The sequence below is a fragment of the Peromyscus eremicus genome, chromosome 8a (genome assembly GCF_949786415.1).
Source record: "Peromyscus eremicus chromosome 8a, PerEre_H2_v1, whole genome shotgun sequence".
Lineage (NCBI taxonomy): Eukaryota > Metazoa > Chordata > Mammalia > Rodentia > Cricetidae > Peromyscus > Peromyscus eremicus.
Genome location: NC_081423.1, coordinates 13,059,921 through 13,079,173, shown reverse-complemented (window position 1 = coordinate 13,079,173; position 19,253 = coordinate 13,059,921). Strand labels below are relative to the sequence as shown.

General features: G+C 43.3%; 1 long non-coding RNA gene across 3 annotated transcripts; it reads right to left on the bottom strand.

Annotated features, from left to right (window-relative positions):
* Window positions 1-868: 868 nt before the first annotated feature.
* LOC131915886 (uncharacterized) lies at window positions 869-10,492 on the bottom strand. 3 transcript variants are annotated; one of them, XR_009380459.1, is made up of 4 exons: window positions 10,331-10,492; window positions 6,753-6,970; window positions 1,385-1,593; window positions 869-1,036 (listed from the first exon to the last, which is right to left on the bottom strand). It is a non-coding gene; the product is annotated as an uncharacterized LOC131915886 (long non-coding RNA). The 3 variants fall into 3 exon arrangements; XR_009380460.1 differs by having other exon boundaries at window positions 869-1,033; XR_009380461.1 differs by lacking the exons at window positions 869-1,036; window positions 1,385-1,593 and adding an exon at window positions 4,732-4,792 and having other exon boundaries at window positions 10,331-10,450.
* Between the last annotated feature and the right edge of the window lie 8,761 nt (window positions 10,493-19,253).

Here is a 19,253-nt window from a genome sequence, read left to right as displayed (position 1 = left end):
GTGTCGACTCCCCATGGCCTGTCCACGTTTGTCAGCGGAAAGAAGTGCAACAGGTGAAGCCTGTAAACTTACAGCCTGCTAACGGCATTGTTCTCACCAAGCATTAGATGGTGAGAGGCAAATGTGTAAGACACAGGGCAGTAGGAAAGGCTGACGCTGGCCTGCAGCGTGGGACATGTTTGTAAGCCGGCTGGGCCTCTTGCACAGATGTTTTTAGGAACAAGAGGAAGGGGCCAGTGCCTTAGGTTCCTGCCTGAGGTGAGTCGGGTGTCTCTTTAGCTGTGCTCCTAATGCCTCTCTGGCTGCAGAAGAGGGGTGGTCATAGGGCTTGGGATAGTTGGTCAACCTGAATTCAGGTTCAGAAAAGTTGCATAGTTAATAATAAAACGTCTAGGATGACAACTCTGGAAAGCAAAGAGGTACAAGTTTGTGCACATCCAGAGAAGACAGTCCAATTATCTATCATTAATAGTGCTTAACATTCATAGTGAACAAACGTAAAGGGACCTGCAGAAGTTTCTAGAATCTGTCTGCTCAGATGTAAACACGGAGGTTGTTTTAGCACTGTGGACAGTTAGTCCTCCCTTCCCAGAGTGGCTTGGTGTTTTACTTTGTGCTTCAATCTTACACTAGTTGTCTATGTAATTTGTCTTACAGAAAATGGAAGGAGTTGGGTTTTTTATATATGTTGAGAGGTGTGCAAAATGATAACCCAACATTGTTCTATTTGCCCATTCACAATGCAAAGGGAAGAACCTTTGAACAAAATTAGGAAATTGGGAACATACAGAGTCTAGATTTCCAGCTTATTTTCAGAAGCTCAGCATAGTTATTAATCCTATTAATCCCAATAACCATATTCATCCTGTCAGACTCACTAGCTCTCTTTATTGCATCCATGTACTTTTTCCAGTTCACTCACTGCTGCCTCCTCCGTCACATTTGGGCTTGCTCCTTCAGTGGAGTGAGTAGGATGTAAGGAGAAAATTCTGTTATGTGCATGGGTTCCTGTATGCACTGGAATTTGCCATCACTGCTATGGAACAAGATTAGATTATTGTATTACTCCATTGTCCCCCAAGCTGCATCTATGATTCTTTTTTGTACAAATGGAGTTCTTTCTATTGTTATGGGTTACCTGGTAACTTTGCTGGAAGAAAGAGCTTAAGTCATTTCTATCGTACGTCAATTTTGTCTGCTTAGAGAATGAATACATTTGTCCCCAGCAGAATAGCTGCTAAGTGGCTTTTCTTTTTGGCATTGTTTTCATTGGTTGAATAGAAGTAGACATTAGGACAAGTTCACCAACACATGAAGAACAGAATGAATAATCTGAGAACTCTGAAGTGTTTGCCAGTGTTTAAACAATTTACAAGGTGCTCACCTGTTGGATCCGCTCCACTTGACATCACATGCTAACACTGGAAGGGCCTCGGGATAACATCTAGGCCTTTTGTTTAGTAGATGAAACAGCTTAGCAGAGGTGCAACTTTTACTCTTGATCACACTGTGGGTTAGTGTCGGAACTTAGATCTAAATTCATCTTTTGACTCTAAGCAAGACCGATGTGATTTCCATTATCCTTCATCGTCTCTGGTAGATAATAGACACTGTTTCAGGTTTATTTTCTGGGCTCCACTGAGGTGGAGTTCAATAACCATAATTTACATTAAGAATTATAACATTGTCATAACTTTAATTTTTAAGTAACAAGATTTGTCATGAAATTATGAGCCATTATACAGGTAGCGTTTTGAAAATATGAAGATGTTTCTGAGTGATGAAAACCTTCTAATTCATATATATATTTTTTTTTTTTTGGTTTTTCAAGACAAGGTTTCTCTGTGTAGCTTTACGCCTTTCCTAGAACTCGCTTGGTAGTCCAGGGTGGCCTTGAACTCACAGAGATCCACCTGGCTCTGCCTCCCGAGTGCTGGGATTAAAGGCGTGCACCACCACCGCCCGGCCCTAATTCATATTTTCCTCCATTTATTCCCTTCATTATCTCTATGCCCGATTTTTCCCTAAGGAATCCACATCACTCTTAACGTTGTTAGAATGTTTAAGCATTATGTAAAAGCAACAAAGAAGATTCAGTCTGATAAAGACCGGAAGCATTTTTGTGAAATTCTCACACCTCATTCATTCCCAAGTAGGATGTAAAGACCATTTCCTGTGACTCAAATATGCACACAAAGAGAAAAGGGACCAGACACTTTCCCACAGTGAAAGAAGAATGTCTGGTGGCCATGACTGCAAAGGGCATCCGCTGGAGCATGACCCAGAGTACATTCCAGGCTGAGCAACACCAACTTGAGAGTAGAAAACCCAGAGGTTTCCTTTCTCAGTGAGGACCACTTCGAAGTATATGGCCAATTGATCCAGCCTAATGTGCTAGAATGGACTTTGATTTTTTCTGAAAGTCTGAAGGCTAAGGAGAATTGGAGAGTAGGTATACCCTTGCCCCCTTGCAGAGAACAGAATGGCAGTAAAGTGAGCGTCCACCCTCTCCCCCAGTGACTGGCAACAGCTGCTTGGTTACCAAGGGAAGCGGTTACTTGGGTGGGGAGGAAATACTTCTTTATAAATAATGTGTTTTATGACTCCTGTTTCTGGGAAACCTGATACAATACAACTACAAATATTTAAATATTTGACTGTTTTATGTGTTATTGTAATTGACTGAGTTTGAGGCTTGGGTTATTAAGAAGTAAGAAATTCGCCTCTCTCTCTCTCTCTCTCTCTCTCTCTCTCTCTCTCTCTCTCTCTCTCTCTCTCTCTCTGTGTGTGTGTGTGTGTGTGTGTGTGTGTGTGTGTGTGTTCTGTCTCTCTTCCTTTTCCTCCTTCCCATCCTTCCCTCTCTAATCTGCATCTATAGTCCACAATTGCAGTTGTTGTGGGCACTGACATTGTGCTGATAGAGGTGGATTGTTGGATGATATTTTATTTGTGTTCTGACAAATAAAGCTTGCCTGAAAGATCAGAGAGGCAGAGCAGCAACCACTAGAGACTTCTTACCTCTACAAAATCTCAGACCAAACGGGGGTGGGATCCTGTCTCCACCCACCTTATATTCCTGTCTCCACCTCCCTAGTGCTGTGATTAAAGGTGTGCACCACCACCACCACCACCACCACCACCACCACCACCACCACCACCGCCTCCTGTCTCCACCCACCTTATATTCCTGTCTCCACCTCCCTAGTGCTGTGATTAAAGGTGTGCACCACCACCACCGCCTGGCTCTGTTTCTCTTTTAGACTGGTTCAATCTCATGTAGCCCAGGATGGCCTTGAACTCCTGATCTTCCTGCTTCCTCCTCCCAAGTGCTGGGATTAAAGGTGTGTGCCACCACTGCCTGGCCTCTATGGTTAACTAGAGGCTAGCTCCACCCTCTGATCTCTAGGCCAACTTTGTCAGAACACAAACAAAATATCACACAACAGTGGATAAAGGAGTCCTCAGGTCAGGTTTGGTGAGAAAGAAGTAAAATCATCTCTCTCTGATTTTCTTACTCTTTTGGGAAATCTCTCTTTCTTCAGAGCAGAGGTGGTGAACCATTGTTTTAAGCTGGGACATCTCCACTTAGATACATGGGCAGGAAAGTGTTGAGAAGGAGCACACAGCATCTTCATTCAGAATCACGAGTACAGACAAACCTAGACTGTATTTGGTTCATTTGTGGAAACACTTGGAGAGTTAAAATCCCTCCTTTTCTGTTAGCCTCCTTGCTTTTCCCTACCAAATGTGTGCTTCTGATTACAGAATCAGCCTTCTTGGAACTCAGAGTAGTTGCCCATTGAAATCCTGAATAGGTATCAATGGTGTGGTAAACCTATTTCAATTTTCAAAATTCTACAAAATGAAATGCATACATCTGCCAGATTTCATTCCTCTGAGTACCCTTTGGGTTACATCCTGCTGGTAGTGGAATTTGATTATATAAAGAACAAATAGGACATTTTGTTATGATTTCCTTGGCTTGTTTCCAGGTTATGGAAGAATCCCTTTTTAAACCCTTACTATTTATAAGATGTTTTTTATGAAACTCTGAGGCCTCCAGCATATTTCCTATCAATAGTTGGTCAGTCTCATCATTTCCTTGTGCTAAAGGGCCTGGCAGACCCATATGGGATCAGATGTGAGTTATATATAAGGGATGATTCCTATTCCTGATTATTTCTTGTAACTGAATAAATAACAAAGTTAATTCTGATTCATCAGGGATAAATTCAGTGGTTTCTATGTGTAAAACCACTCTTTTGGCATACTGAGAGTGAGTGACTATGTTGAGAGGTTCCGAAAGATCCATTAATACCATCAGAATGGCATATAATTCTGATTTTTGGATAGAATTATAAGGACTTTGAACCATTTTACTTAAATTTTCTGATTTGTAACCTAACTTTCCTTGTTTGTTTGCATCTGTATAAAATGTAGGGGCTCCAGATATTTGTGTTTCCCATACAATACAAGGCAGGATCCAATTAGCTCTCTTTATAAGTTTAATTCTATAGCTTTGGGGATAATCTCTCTCTTTGTTGTTAATCTTTCCAAAAAAAATTACTGCAAGCTCTTTGCCAAGATTCACTTTCTGCCTATAATTTGTCAATTTCATCCTTAGTTAAAGGATTACAATTTCTGCTGGGTCTATTACTGATAATTGATGAAGTCTCAAATTTCCTTTTAAAACCAAGTCAGACATCTTTTCTACATAGGTTTTATTTTTCACTCTGTTTATTTGATAGAAATATCCATTCCAATATAATATCTTCCCTCTGCATTAAAATTCCTGTAAGAGAATGGTTAGAGGGTAAAATAACCAAAATGCAATCAAGCTTTGGATCCACACAATCCACATGTGCATCCTGTATTTTCTTTTCCACCAAAGCCAATTATTTCTCAGCTTCAGCTGATAATTCTCTTGGACTATTTAAGTCCTTAAGGGAATTCCAGATTGTAGAGAGCCCACTGGCTGAATTACCTTGTCAATTGCTTTTAGATTGTTACCATCCTCTACTTACCAGATTTCTTTTTAATAACAAATACAGGAGAATTCCAAGGGCTGGTTGATTCTTCAATATGCTGAGCATTTAACTGTTCTTGTACCAGCTGTTCTAAGGCCTGTAGCTTCTCTTTTGTTACAGGACATTGCTGAACCCATACAGGCTTGTCTGTTAACCATTTTAAAGGTAGGCTATTGGTGTCTTTGAAAGATCAGCAGCTGTTGTGCCCTGTTCTTGTACAGTCTGGATGGTCAGTGACTGTTCTTTATAATGCCTTCTAATATTTTCTTTCCTACTTCTTCAATTCTGTCCCAAGCATTCAAGGCTGCCATTCGCATAAAATTAGGGTGTGGTCATCCTATAAAGATTGTCTTTGTATATCAGCATAATCACCCTCTCCAAGAAGTTGATCTTGGGAAATTTCCATACCTCTAGCCCTACATCAATGGTCTTAGGCTCTCCCTGGATCCCCCTCTGGGGCTGCTACCACACTAGGTAGCTGCCTTGAAACCCGCTTGGGCTTCTACTGTTCTATGTAGTTGGCAGAGTTGGTGAATCAATTAAGATTTCTTATAGGGAGAAATTAGTTAAAAGAATTTTTTCCCCTACATTAAAAAATGGGAAACATTTTGACAATGGAGGGTGTTTGGTCTCTGTTTGATAACACATTAGGTGATCTGAAAATGGAACAATTAAGTGAGAGGATAATTAATGTTGATGTAATGTCAATTACATTTTATATATCATTTGTTTGATCATTTCTGCTTTATCATTAAAAAAGTTGGTTAATGTGAGTGCCATGATAAAAATTTTATAAAAACTTGTTAAAACAGATTATAGAGAAATTCAGACCCAGACAGAGGAATTTAAATGTGAAACAATCTCAACATTGCATTATACAGTTATAGAGAAATAGCTTAAGGCTTTCAAACAGCCAACCTTAGTCTATCCAGTAACCATACAGGAATTGCCAAATGCTCAAAGCTGTGTATGAGCTGGTTGGACTCCTGTGCAAATGTTACATTTGAGGAGATTCAAAGAAGCTATAGTGTCATATGGTATGCATTTTCCATTTGTGAAGCAAATGTTAAACTTGTAGTCAACTTGTAATAGAATTATCCCTCAAGACTGGAAAGATTTGGTTACAGCAGTCTTAGAGTTCTGGTCCCCACTTACAATGGAGGACCTCATGGAAAGACGAGGCTAAGACCATTGAACAATGATGTAGGGCTAGAGGTATGGAAATTTCCCAAGATCAACTTCTTGGAGAGGGTGATTATGCTGATATACAAAGACAATCTTTATAGGATGACCACACCCTAATTTTATGCGAATGGCAGCCTTGAATGCTTGGGACAGAATTGAAGAATTAGGAAAGAAAAATATTAGAAGACATTATAAAGAAGTCACTGACCATCCAGACTGTACAAGAACAGGGCACAACAGCTGCTGATCTTTCAAAGACACCAACAGCCTACCTTTAAAATGGTTAACAGACAAGCCTGTATGGGTTCAGCAATGGCCTGTAACAAAAGAGAAGCTACAGGCCTTAGAACAGCTGGTACAAGAACAGAATCCTTCCTCTAACTCCTTCCAGATCAACCATCAGCTACCTACCTGCCAGCTTTGTTCCTGCTAAAATAAAATAAAACTGACAGATTGGAGCTGTACATGTAGTGCAGGCATGTGTCCACCCACTGGAGCACAGGAAACTTAACAGAATCCACACCCTTAGAGACAACTGACCCCTTCAGCAGAAACCATCAACTCTCCACCCCTCCTCAGCTGGTGATGAGGGCACATGAGCCCCTCGACCCTCTGTGCTGGAATGTGACGGGCTTGATCTTGTTCGGGTCTTATAGAGGCAGCCACAGATGCTGGGAGTTCGTCAGTGCAGCGGTCTGCTCTTGTCCAGAACACACTGTCTCACTCTGGTCCTCTCTGCTCTTCTTTCATGGTGTTCCCTGATCAAGGGGAAGAGGGTGATACAGATGTCCCATTAGTGACTGAGCACTCCATTGGCATTTGCTCTCTGCTTTTTGAACAACTGTGAGTTTCTCTGTTAACCACTCTACACTGCTCAAAGAAACTGACGAGGTCAGAGAGCTGCACTAATCTATGGGAGTAAACAGGAATATGGAGACATTTTCACACCCAGTTCATTTAGCATAATAATAGTAGGTACTCCCATGGGACCAGTGAGCTCCCCATCCATGTGGTTGGGCTCATGGACAGATTCACAGTACTTTTTAAAAGTTGAATGAATTTTCACTGGTAAATAATAACAAAAATTATGCACATGAATATCCTGATATTATGGAAAAATAAAAGGAGGCTATTCATGACACAGTGATTTGGCCACCATGAGATCCAGCAATCACCCTCCTGGGTAGAGATCCAGAGGACACAACCAGTGTGTCAGAGGTTTGCTCACAGGCTCAGAGCAGTGCCATTCACAATAGCCAAGAACTGGAAACCACCAAGTGCCTGTCAGCTGGTGAACAGGAAGGATGTGGAACAGACACAGTGGTAAACTCCTCAGCCATCTCCACCTCCAGTTACAAAGTTAGATGTACTGAACAGGAAAGACATGGGACAGACACAGTGGGAACTCCTCAGCCATCTCCACCTCCAGTTACAAAGTTAGACGTACTGCTTCTTTACAGCGAACACTGACCATGGTCTATGCATGAGTAGCAGCAACCTGTGGCTTACATTGTGCTTTCTAGTGATGTCACTCATTCTGTTCATCATTATGATGAACATGCTGCTTCGTGTGACAGTTTTAATGCAGATGTGCAGTGTGGGATCCGAGTTCTATATGAGCTGGGATAGGGCAGTGGAAGATCTGAATTCCCACCAGGAAACACTGGACAGCTAGGCTCCCCCTAATTCTACTGTCAGAGACTTGAAACTGCAGATCCTGGGAGAGACTAGGCTGGCTGAAAACTGACCCAAACTTCAGCTACTGAGAAGTAAATTTATAGGGGTCATTAAACCTGAACCACACACGTAAGTGTGAGTTTCAACATAGAATTAAGACACCAGTGTGCCCTTTGATGTTGGTGCAGGTGACTTGACAATTACTCCACTTTAAATTCTCATTCCAGGATTTTAACCAGGTTTGGCCAAAATTTGTCCTTGCATCCGTCACGAGAAGGTGATACTTTGAGGAGAGGGAACAACTTATCATAATAATGAATGATATGGGTCTCTCTGTGCCCAAATATATCCATACATAACCTGTGTTCCATGTCAGATGGCCAGCTACAGCCACAATGAGCCTGTGCAGGAGACAGCACATGGCCAGACTCGGGACACAACAATGGCGACTCCTTCACCTGCTGTAAAAGCCTGTCCTTCCCTCAGGCACTCTGACTTCCCACAATCTCCAAATGACACCCACAAGGTCCACATGCTCATGAGTCATGTTACATGGGAACCTATCTGAATGCAAAAACACAGTGCAACTCTCCTAAAACATCCTCATGCCAGAAGCTGGACACTTGGTCTCCAGAGGGAGAGCCAGGCTAATTCAGGCAAGGTTTAAAGCTTCTCACACTTATCCACTGAACTTTCCACATTCTGAATAACTACAGAGAATGCACAGTGGACCCATGGCCATGTGTGCTCAGTAATCCCCAGTGTTGGATGTCAGTCATGCTTTACACCCACCACCCCGTCATGAGAAACACTGGAAATCTGGTGGTTGAGACTGCAGCTCCTGCACAGGGGAAGCATGGACTTGACAGAGTCCCAGGAAAGAGCAGGTAACAGAACGAATTCCCCACACTGCATAAACTGCAAGTGCATGTGGACAGTGGCTTGAGACATATCTAGACAGGATGATTATTCACAAACACAGTTATTCAGGTGGAAGGTCCACTGAGGATAGGACAAGTGAAAGCATGTGCTCCCAGGATTCTCACACCTCATTCTGGGCTCTGCAATTCATTCTACTGTGGCTCGTGAATGCTGTGTATTTATTCACTGTTGATTGACATATTTTGTACTGTTCCCTCTAAAACTAAGGGCCAGTGCCTTGCAGGCTAACACTCAGCTAATAACCCACCACCCACCACAAAAGATTAGTGGTGCAGAGGGAAAATGGGAAACGAGGTATGGTCACGTTTGGAGCCAGATGCAAGGGACAGAAGATGGCACCCTGCAGCTGAGTGCCAGCGATAAACCGTGATGCCTATGGAGAATCTGAGATGCTGAGACACAGGGTGAGTTCAGACATTTGAGATGAGGAGGCAGCACTGTCAACTGTGTGCCTCCTCTCAAGGATGCAGTGACCTCAGAAGAGATGGAGGGCTGCCACAAGACGCATGGAAGTGATTCCCATGGAGGTGTCTCTGAAACACTTTCAGCTACTTCCCCAAATCTATGTGTTTCCAAGGATGCTTGACATAGTTTGGGAGAGAATAAGGATGGGCCAAGCTGGGAGGTAACTGAGGCCAGGATGCCCTTTGGGATTCTCAGAATGAAGTGAGGTGAGGCCTCTGTGACCTCACAGGTAAATCTCTGCTGCAGAAACATCAGTGTTCTTTGCCTGAGGGCAACACAGAGTCCACCAAGGAGGGCTGGGATTTGAAGCAGGTCCAACTGTCTGGGTAAGTTTGGGCTGTTTTCTGGGATGGATGCTACCTGAAATTCATCGTGTGAGTGACTCAGTGTGGGACACTTCTTCATTGAGGCCTTAAATGGGGAGAATGAAACATAGTGAGGTCATTGAAATGTTCCTGCCTGAGGACAGTTCATCCTAAGAACTAGAAAGATCAGGGGTCAGACATCTTATAGCAGTGGGACTGGTCCCTCAAGACCACAGGGAGAGAACCCCCTCGTCTCACCGGGGAGAGAGGCCTTAAGATGAAGCTGCACAGGTGTCTCTAGACCAGAACTCAGCACCCAGCATAGGTAACGAAGAAGGATCCATTCCTGTTTGAATGGCCACATTAGACCAGCATGCACAGCTTCTCCAGGGAAGGTAGGAAAAGCACGTGGGGAACGGCCATCTGCTCGTCCCTGAGGACTCCAGTCCCTGCAGTAGCAATGTTTTCATTTGTACTCAGTTATCACAATGGAAAGAAATATCTATGTCACTATCAGAGGAAACACCATGAAAGCACTCCACCCTCTAATTCTGTGATTATGGACATTTGCACTATGTATGTGTGCTCTGTCTGCAGGTCCATGTCATATGTGTGAAAGTACTTATAGAGGACACTGAATGCTATCATGTATCTTCCCTACCAATATACACATTGCTATCTGAGACAGGGTAACTTTATGTTCAGGCTTTGTTAATAAGATGAACTCACCACAGGGAAAGCCTTCCACAGTGCTGGGGCGGAGTGCTCAGCACAGTTTGGGAAAGCATGGCTGTTCCTCATGCTGCACTCAGGCACAGAGGAATAAGCTGGACAGAGGTGTGGTCAAGCCTCTGTTACCTCACATAATAGCTCATTGCCAAGGTAAAGGCTGTGGTGTTGATGTGAGGGAAGTCAGTGTCTGCTGGGGTGGGCCAAGATTCAGAAAGAGTTGCTTGCAGGTATGCAGTGAGGTTTGGGCTTTGTGGTGGGAAAAATACATACAGGATCCCTGGGATGAAGGCCTAATTAAACAGTGTGTTATACTGAAAAGTGGGAGGGTGTGATGTGTGAGGCACAATGTGGTCCTTGAGGCTACCTTTAACAGGACCTGTGCTATAGCAGTAGGAAAAAGTTACAGTATCAGTGGAATGTGTGCCAAGAAATTGTCCAAATAAGGACTCAGAGAGATGACACCCACAACTCATCTGACGATGAGACCCAGGGATGGCCACACCCGGCCTGTACTGCAGACTGGTACAGGGTGAAGTTCTGCTGTTGTGCTGTTCTCCAGTGAGTGACACTCTCAGAAGTCATCGACTACCATTGCCCAGTCAGGTATAGAAATTTCATGACATCCTCCTTTCTGGGCAATCCTACTTCAAGCTGGGTTTAATGGGTGAAGGAACAGGTTGCAGGACAAATTTATCAATCAGTTTGGTACCCAGGGCCCAGAAGATGGCACACTCCAAGTTTCATGATAAGAGAAGCTTGCTGATAACTAGAGCATCAGAAACGATAAACCAAGAATTACATTTTGCACATTGGGACTGAGTATGCATACCTCATCCCCAATGGACTTGCTCTTCCCAGGGGTAAAGTTTCCTAGAGAAAGAGGAGGCATGGGTCTGAGCTTCTTCCCATGAAATGGTCATAAAAGATGCCTTCAGATACTTCCCATAAGTAATAGCCCAAAATGTACCCATGTGCCTGGACAGCCTTTGAGATTTCCCTAACAGTGATGCCTGGCCTCTGTGACCTCACATGAGGGTCACTGTCATGGTTAAAGGTGTGCCCTATATCTAAGGGCAGCAGAGTCAGAGTAGGCAGGGATTTGAACCAAGGAGAATATGGGCAGGGATGCATTTCAGGTGAGTGACTGCAGAAAATTCTTTAGGTGAAAAAGTGATCTCACACCAGTGTATGTAGTAGGCAGGGGGATTTCTGGAAAGGGGTTTTGAAGGCACAATTCAGTGTCTGAGGGGTTTTGATGGAGAAGACACATGTGATCTTCAGAAGAATTGCAATTCAAGGACCAGAAAGAGATCCTCACAGAGCCTGGCCATGCATGACATACAGGGACAAGACACCACATCCAAATCAGGAAGAATCTGCACAGCCTCCAATAGCAAGGCACAGAGGACTACCCTCTATTGTAACTCCCTGTGATATTCCTTTGTGGGAGGGTACCATAGGAAGAAAATGCAGCATGATGTCTTGATGGGACTCTCTTGTGGGCCTGACAACTTAGAAGCACCAAACATTGCATTATGAGTTCATGGGCAGTCTTCACCACATGGCCAGTGAGCTGTGCAACAAAAAGGTCTTTTCTAACTTTCTTTCTTCCCTATATACTTCATCTTTCTATTTGTATAATGTAAATTTGTATCATCTGGATAATGGGTTATAGATGTCTGTGTCTGTGAATGTTTCCCTGAGGACAGGTCAATGACATGCCATAAAACAACACCAATATTATCCTCTATAATTTCCCACAAGTCTATTTATTGTTTTGTTTTTTCTCTTTCTTTTGAGAAAGATGACCATATACGAACACAAATGTAAAAGTGTGTTTTGACCTCCAAGAACTCAGAATGATCCACTACATCAGCTGTAAAGAAACTGGTATGTTTGACCCTGGAGATGGCCAGACTCTCAATGGTAAGATATGTAGGCATGTCACTGTGGATCAAATGAAACTAAAAAAAGAGTGTGAGTAGGCCTGAGCCTGACCCTGCAAGGCCGAGCAGAATTCAAAAAGCCATGTGGTGCTGAGATGATTCCTAACCATGAAGTATACTGCTCTATTTGGCCCGGGTACAAAATGAGGAGAGATGTCGGCCTGGACCTATCCTTAAACGAGAAGAGTCCAAAGCTGACCCGTCCCGCGGGCCACGTTATTTGATGAGACCCGAGGAGGCACCTCCTGTAAGATCAATGGGGGTGAGAGAGAAAGGAGACCAGGCGCGTAAAGGAAGACAAAGTCAGTCTGAGTTGCATCAAGGTCTCGTTTATTGCAAGGGGAATCAGGCTTATATATGCTAGGAGCTAGGAGAAGTCGATAGGGGTATGGAAAGTTACTAGGAGGAAGTTAGGGTAAGGTAGGGTTCAGGAAAAGGTCTCTTTGTTCCAAGGCCTGATCAACGGACCATACAGCAAACCATTATGTTTCAGGGAGTAGATCAAAAGGTACATACTGTGGTCTTGTTGAAAAATGGTTGCTATTGAAACTGTTAACGGAAGATTGGGTACACAGCTTTTTCCCATGAGAATCAGTTAGGCTACTTGGCTCCTGACAATTCCCCCTTCTTTCTATAAAATGGCCAAAGCAGGCTTTGGTCATAAATTGAGAGGGCCCCTGTCTTAGGCTATATGGGGTGCAGTCCTGTCTGGCAACGTGCCATGTTGAGCTGGTCTCTGGCGACCTCTGTACGTTGTGCTCCCAGCACAGGCCCCATACTATTCCCGTCATTGAGTACCCTCTAGCTTTTAGTTATAGGGGTTTTTAGGTTCGTAGGCCACTGAACCTGAGCCTTTCACCTGTTTCAATAGTTTCCTCTCAAGTTTCTGTCCGATGGTAGTGTACTGAAACAGTTTTTGATAGGGCTGAATCGATCTGATTTTTGATGAATTGTGTTAGTCGTTGAAAAGCCCAAGGACCAAAGGTGAGGAGGAGAAGGAAAATGATCAAGGGGGCCAAGAGGGTGGGGATCAGAGTAGAAAGCCAAGGGGACCCCTTTAGCCAGCCCTCAAACCAATTGTTTTGATTTTCAAAATCACGTTTTCTTTGTGCTAATCTTTCTCTTAGTTTCTCCATTGATTCTCTAACTACCCCAGTGTGATCGGCATAAAAGCAGCATTCTTCCTTCAAGGCTGCACATAATCCCCCCTCCTTTAAAAATAGTAAATCCAGACCTCTTCTGTTTTGTAACACAACCTCAGAGAGTGAGGTTAAAGACTTCTCTAGGGCAGAAATGGATCTTTCTATGGCCTCTAGGTCAGTAGTCATAGCCATTTGTAACTGCATAAGGTGGTTGCTCTGCACAAGGGCAGTAGTTCCTGTACCAATTCCTGCAGCAATGCCTCCAACACCTAACAATAGGGCAATAGTCATAGACACAGGTTCTCGAGTGTATCTGCCTCTCTGCTCAAAGAATTCCATCACTGAGCTTTCTTGATGATAAGTGACACGAGGCCATAATTGGACCATCACACAAAATTCATGGGAATCATCAAATATCTGAGCAGATATGCAAGGGGTCAATCCTGTGTTACAGGCCCAGTAGGACCCGTTGGGTGCTTCGAGATAATAGCTCCCTTTATAGGGTGTCAGAGTTTGTTTACAGAGGTGACTATGGGTTGATGGAATCTTACCCAAACAAGAACCTTGTCCGGAGACTTCAGGGAGTGTTAGTTTATGTGGCTTAGTCTGACACCTATTGCTCGGGGAAGTGAGGTTATTGGCAGTAGACTGAAAGGCAATTCCTTCATAATAAGGGGGACTGGAGGTAAGGCAGAGCCAGCAACCCAAGGTTCTGTTTGGATTTGTGGCATTTAGGGCCAGATAAGCTCCCTGGACCAAATTAAACAATCTATCTCCTGTTCCTCCAAAAGGAGTAAGGAGAGTGCCATTACTGGAGTCTAGGATGGTAGTCACGGTTCTTGTATGGTAGAGAAAGGGACGAGGATGAGGTGAGGGGGAAGGAGGTGATGGCACCTTTTCATGATTGGAGGGAACTTTTTGGTCAGAGAGAACTACATCGGGTCCTACCGACTTTGGGTACAGGTTTTCTATTGTTAGCAAGATCTTGAAAATGACTCCTTTATCTGTGCCATCAAGATACCAGCGGAGTCCCCATGTTTTTCCTGAGGGCCATTCTCGATTCGCCCTACCCTGAGGGGTGAAGGTTATGTTTAAAGGTAATGATAGCCCGGGATTATAGGCTGTCCCAGTATAGGGGCTAAAGCAAAAATGTCTATTCGTGCTAGGCTTACTGTATCCCCTTGTAACTGAAATAAGGTCCCAAGATGAAGTTGGTTCCCAGTAAGCTGCCCCTGAAGTTTCACAACCCCATCGAGCACAAAAGAAGGTCTCGAATCCCCCACATCTAGCAGCCGTGGCTCGGCTTCTACCATCCTTAGGGCAGACATAAAAGTCAGATTGTGCTAACCTACAATGAGCTGTAGGACTAACACAGCCTGGGGCAGTCATCACGGCAGGGTCATTATCATGGAATGTCCCACAAGGGCTTGTCCAAGTGGTTTTAGGACTGTGAGGAAATTGATTGCAGTTTGGAATCGTTTGAACCCCTGTACCATTTAACTGGTGTTGGCCAATAGTAGGTATATCCCAAGAATCCAATCCTGCAGCCAGCTGACAGAAGTCAGGAGTGAGTGATGGCCACCAGGAATAGGGAGCATGGTTTGCAGTAACCTTCCAGACCTCCTCCCCCGTTACTGTGAAAATTCGCCAGGTAAGCTTTTTAATAGCATGGGGGCTTTCCTTGGAGATGCAGGAGAGGGGAAGGGGGAAGAGTAGTAAGCAAACGATGAAGCAGGGGTTGGTTTTCCAAGGCTCGCGATGAACAGGTCCTGCTATTGAGATGTCCGTGGCTCCCTTTATTTTCCAAGCCGGAGGCATTTCTGAAAGAAAAAGAGAGAATTTTGTCTCAGGGTTGTGTCCTGGACATAACAGTTATTTTTTCCTTAGTCTAGGGAGGCAATCTGTGCAGAGTAAGGCTTAATCAGTCTTTCTGGTAGCCAATGAGCCCCATTTTCCTTGGAGTCATAAATACATGCAGACCCCTTTCCCCAGATTATAACTGGATCAGGACCGCCCCATTTTCCAGTTATTGGATCTTTCCAAAGGGCCTGCGCATATCCTTGTTTAGTTTCTGGGTGCCAGCGTTGCTCAGCCGCAGATTTTCCAAAAGCGTCCAATGTCAGAAAATTTAATACGAATAGGGCGTGAGAAAGCAGAGCTTTGTGGTTTCCCTTAAGGGGAAATAGTATCTCTTGTGAGCTGAGTTTATTAAGAGTATTTTTTAAAGTTTGGTGAGCTCTCTCCACGATACCTTGGCCTTGAGGGTTATAGGATATTCCAGTGATGTGTTTAATTCCTAATTGTAAACAAAATTGTCTGAATTTGCTACTAGTATATCCTGGACCATTATCAGTTTTTATACATTTCGGCTGACCCAGCACTGTGAAGACATGTAACATATGATTGATAACATCTTTGGTGGCTTCTCCACTATGAGCAGAGGCACAAATAAATCCACTGAAGGTATCTACAGTAACATGTATAAACTTTAATTTGCCAAAAGAAGGAACATGGGTGACATCCATCTGCCATATTTGTCCAGGTATAAGCCCTCTGGGGTTTACTCCATAATGAGGTTCAGGTAAGAGCATCAGGCAATTTTTGCAGCTTTTTACAATTTCCCTAGCCTGTTCTCTAGTAATTGAGAACCTTAGTCTCAAAGTTTGAGCATTGAGAGGATGAAGGCAGTGCGCCTCACGAGCAGCTGCTACCTGATCATGTTCCAAGTGAGAAATCAAGATAGAACGTGTAGCAGAATTGGCAAGTTCATTTCCCTGAGCTAGGGGTCCAGGTAGGCCTGTGTGGGCACGAATATGGCCAACATAAAAGGGTAGCGATCTTTGTCGGATTAATTTTTGTAATTCAGAAAACATTTGGAAGGTGGGAGTAATGGGTTGGATTATTGGGACCATTTTTAAAGCCTGTAAAGCCCCTACCACATATCTACTGTCTGAATACAAATTAAAGGAGCAATCTTCAAAATCTTTAAAGACAGCAAGGGCAGCATATAGCTCCACCAGCTGAGCGGACTTAAAAGGGGTTGTCATAACATTCTTTTGGCCATTGAGGACATACGCAGCTTTACCATTGCTTGACCCATCTATGAAAAGCACAGGGGAGTCCGGGATGGGCTCCATTCGGGTATTTTTAAGAAAAACAAAAGAAGTAAGGGAGAAGAATTGTAGGAGTTTGTTACTGGGCATCTGTGTGTCAAGTTTCCCTTCATAGGTGCAGACAAGGATGGCCCAGTCAGGACTACGGGTGCATAACCATTCAAGTTGCTCTTTATCATATGGCATAACAATAATATCAGGGTCATGCCCAAAGTATCAAGTGGAGGCTTTTATTCCTAACATTATCGATTGGCAAACCAGGGAAGGATAAGTAGGAAGGATTTTTCTTTTAGTAACAGGAAGATGTACCCACAGTAAAGGTACGGACTCTTGCCAAAGCAGGCCTGTAGGGGCAAAATCTGTAGAAAAAATGAACAAATACAATGGGAGAGTCGGGTCAAAATATCCTGTGTGTTGTTGAGTGATGGCCGTTTCAACCTTTTGTAATACCCTCTCTGCCTCCACTGTAAGGTATCTAGGGGATTGAGGGTTGGAGTCTCCTTTGAGGATATCTTCAAGGGGGCGTATTTCTCCCTTGGTTATTTTTAAATAGGGTCACAGCCAATTGATATCCCCTAAAAGCTTTTGAAAATCATTGAGACAACGAAGTTTATCTTTTTTAATCTGGATTTTTTGTGTATAGAGGAGGTCCGGGTGTAACTCGAACCCTAAAAACAGGAAGGGGTATTGGGTTTGTATCTTCTCTGGAGCTATATGAAATCCTCGGTCCTGAAGTGTGATAATTATCTTTTGAGCTACATTTTGTGTTTTTTCTACAGATTTCCCTGCTATTAACAAATCATCCATATAATGTATAATATATAGACTTCAGGGTATTGGACCCTCACTGGATCGATAGACTAAGCTACATACTTTTGACATAGCGTAGGGGAATTGGCCATTCCTTGGGAGTCATTGCTAGGAGGTAGGGAGCTTGGAGTCTCTGTTTGCTATAGTAAGCTTTTCATCAAATAATGTAAATGCCATATTCATCAGATCTTTGACAGGTTTGAGGACCATTATCTATTAAATGTATCTGAGCCAAACAAATCTAGGGCCAATCTTGAAAATATCTTTAAGTTTGGTAACAATAACCAGGCCAATTTGTTCTCTTATAGATATATTAGTCAAATATACCTCTCAGTTTTTTTGTTTAAATAGAACAGTTTATGCTTTAAACTAGTATCTGAATAGCCAGATGACTAGTATTAACTTGTATTCCTTAACACAAAGGACATGGAAACTCAGACATTCAAAACCAAACATACATGTGGCCACATTTTTCATTCATACCTGTAGACTAGACAGACATTTTTACAACTATGACCCTTTGGAGTCTCAATGTAACAGCAGAATAGCAAGACAAAGAAGTCTGAAACATGTTTCATTTTTTTTTTATATATCTCAAGTCATTTTTTTAAATCATTATATAAGCCTTTTTATCCTCAGACCTTTATACCTTGTTTTTACGTATTCTAATAACTTGCATTTTATATATTTTTTAAACATTTTTTTTTATCTTAACCAACAATAATTTGAAACCAATTTTCTTAAGTGATGGCAAGTATTTGTAACCCATTGAACTCAAATGACCAAAACCCATGTAAATTTTTATTTTTCCTGTGGAAACAAAAGCATAATTTTCCCAGTATCTTGAACTGGTAATTTAACATTACTTTTTAAGCAATACCAGGACAGAGAAGGGTTAACAAGAGAAGCTGCTGGCTGGCAGAAGAGACCTTAAAGTTATCATAGTAAAGGGAGGGAGGGGGAGCAGAGGGCATAGAGCGTGTCCTTGGCTGCCAGTGTTCCTGAAAAAAAGTTTTTGTTAACTCTTCTGACTAAAGTCAGATTCTCTGTTCAGTGTTCACACAGTTTTTGTCAATTGTAGGCAGTCCCCATTGTCCTGTCCAAAGTTCCCATCTTTGCCCGCCTGTACCGAGAGCACGCGCCCCCACCCTCGTGAGAGCAGCCAGCTGGCTGCAGTCCTGATAGCAAGAGAGCTAGGGAGGGATGGAGGTAGCCTTTGTTATGCCTCTCTCTCCTCCTCTTCCTCTAGAAAAATAAGGGAGGTTAGTAGACAAAAACAAATAACATTTACACAGACAATCCAAGAACCGGAACATCAGCACTGAGATGACGGCCTCATTCACAGCCAGCAAGCCCCTCTTGCAGTATGCAAGCCCCACCTGGCAGGGGCTACCTGTTTATCTCAGTTCAATCGGGGAGTGGGGGTGGGGAACTCAGTTCCCTCTATTGTGGCTCACACATCCTTCCAGTAGGCTAGGCAAAGGTCTATTGGAGAAGAAGGGAACTGTCCCATAGCATCCGTCACAGTCAAGTCAACAATGAGAACAATTAACACATTACACACAAGACCAAGGGCACACGAAAAAACTTTGTCCCAACGAGACAACCAACAAAGCTCCAAGAACAATGACAGCCTGATGTGCTCTGGGGGGGGGAGGTTTTGACCCTCCAGGCTCAATCACACCAAAAACAATCCAGACTGGAGGATCTCTGTCCTTAATTAAACAGACATCAGGGGCTTCCACATCCCTGTCAGTCAGACATGCACCTTTTTTCTTGGAAGAGAAGGAGAGAGTAAAGTAACAATGATCACAACAAAACATACAAAAAACCCACAAAATGGCTCTGACAAATTCCCGGGACAAAATACAAAGTGGCCCTTCCTCCCACCATGGGGGAAGATACCCAA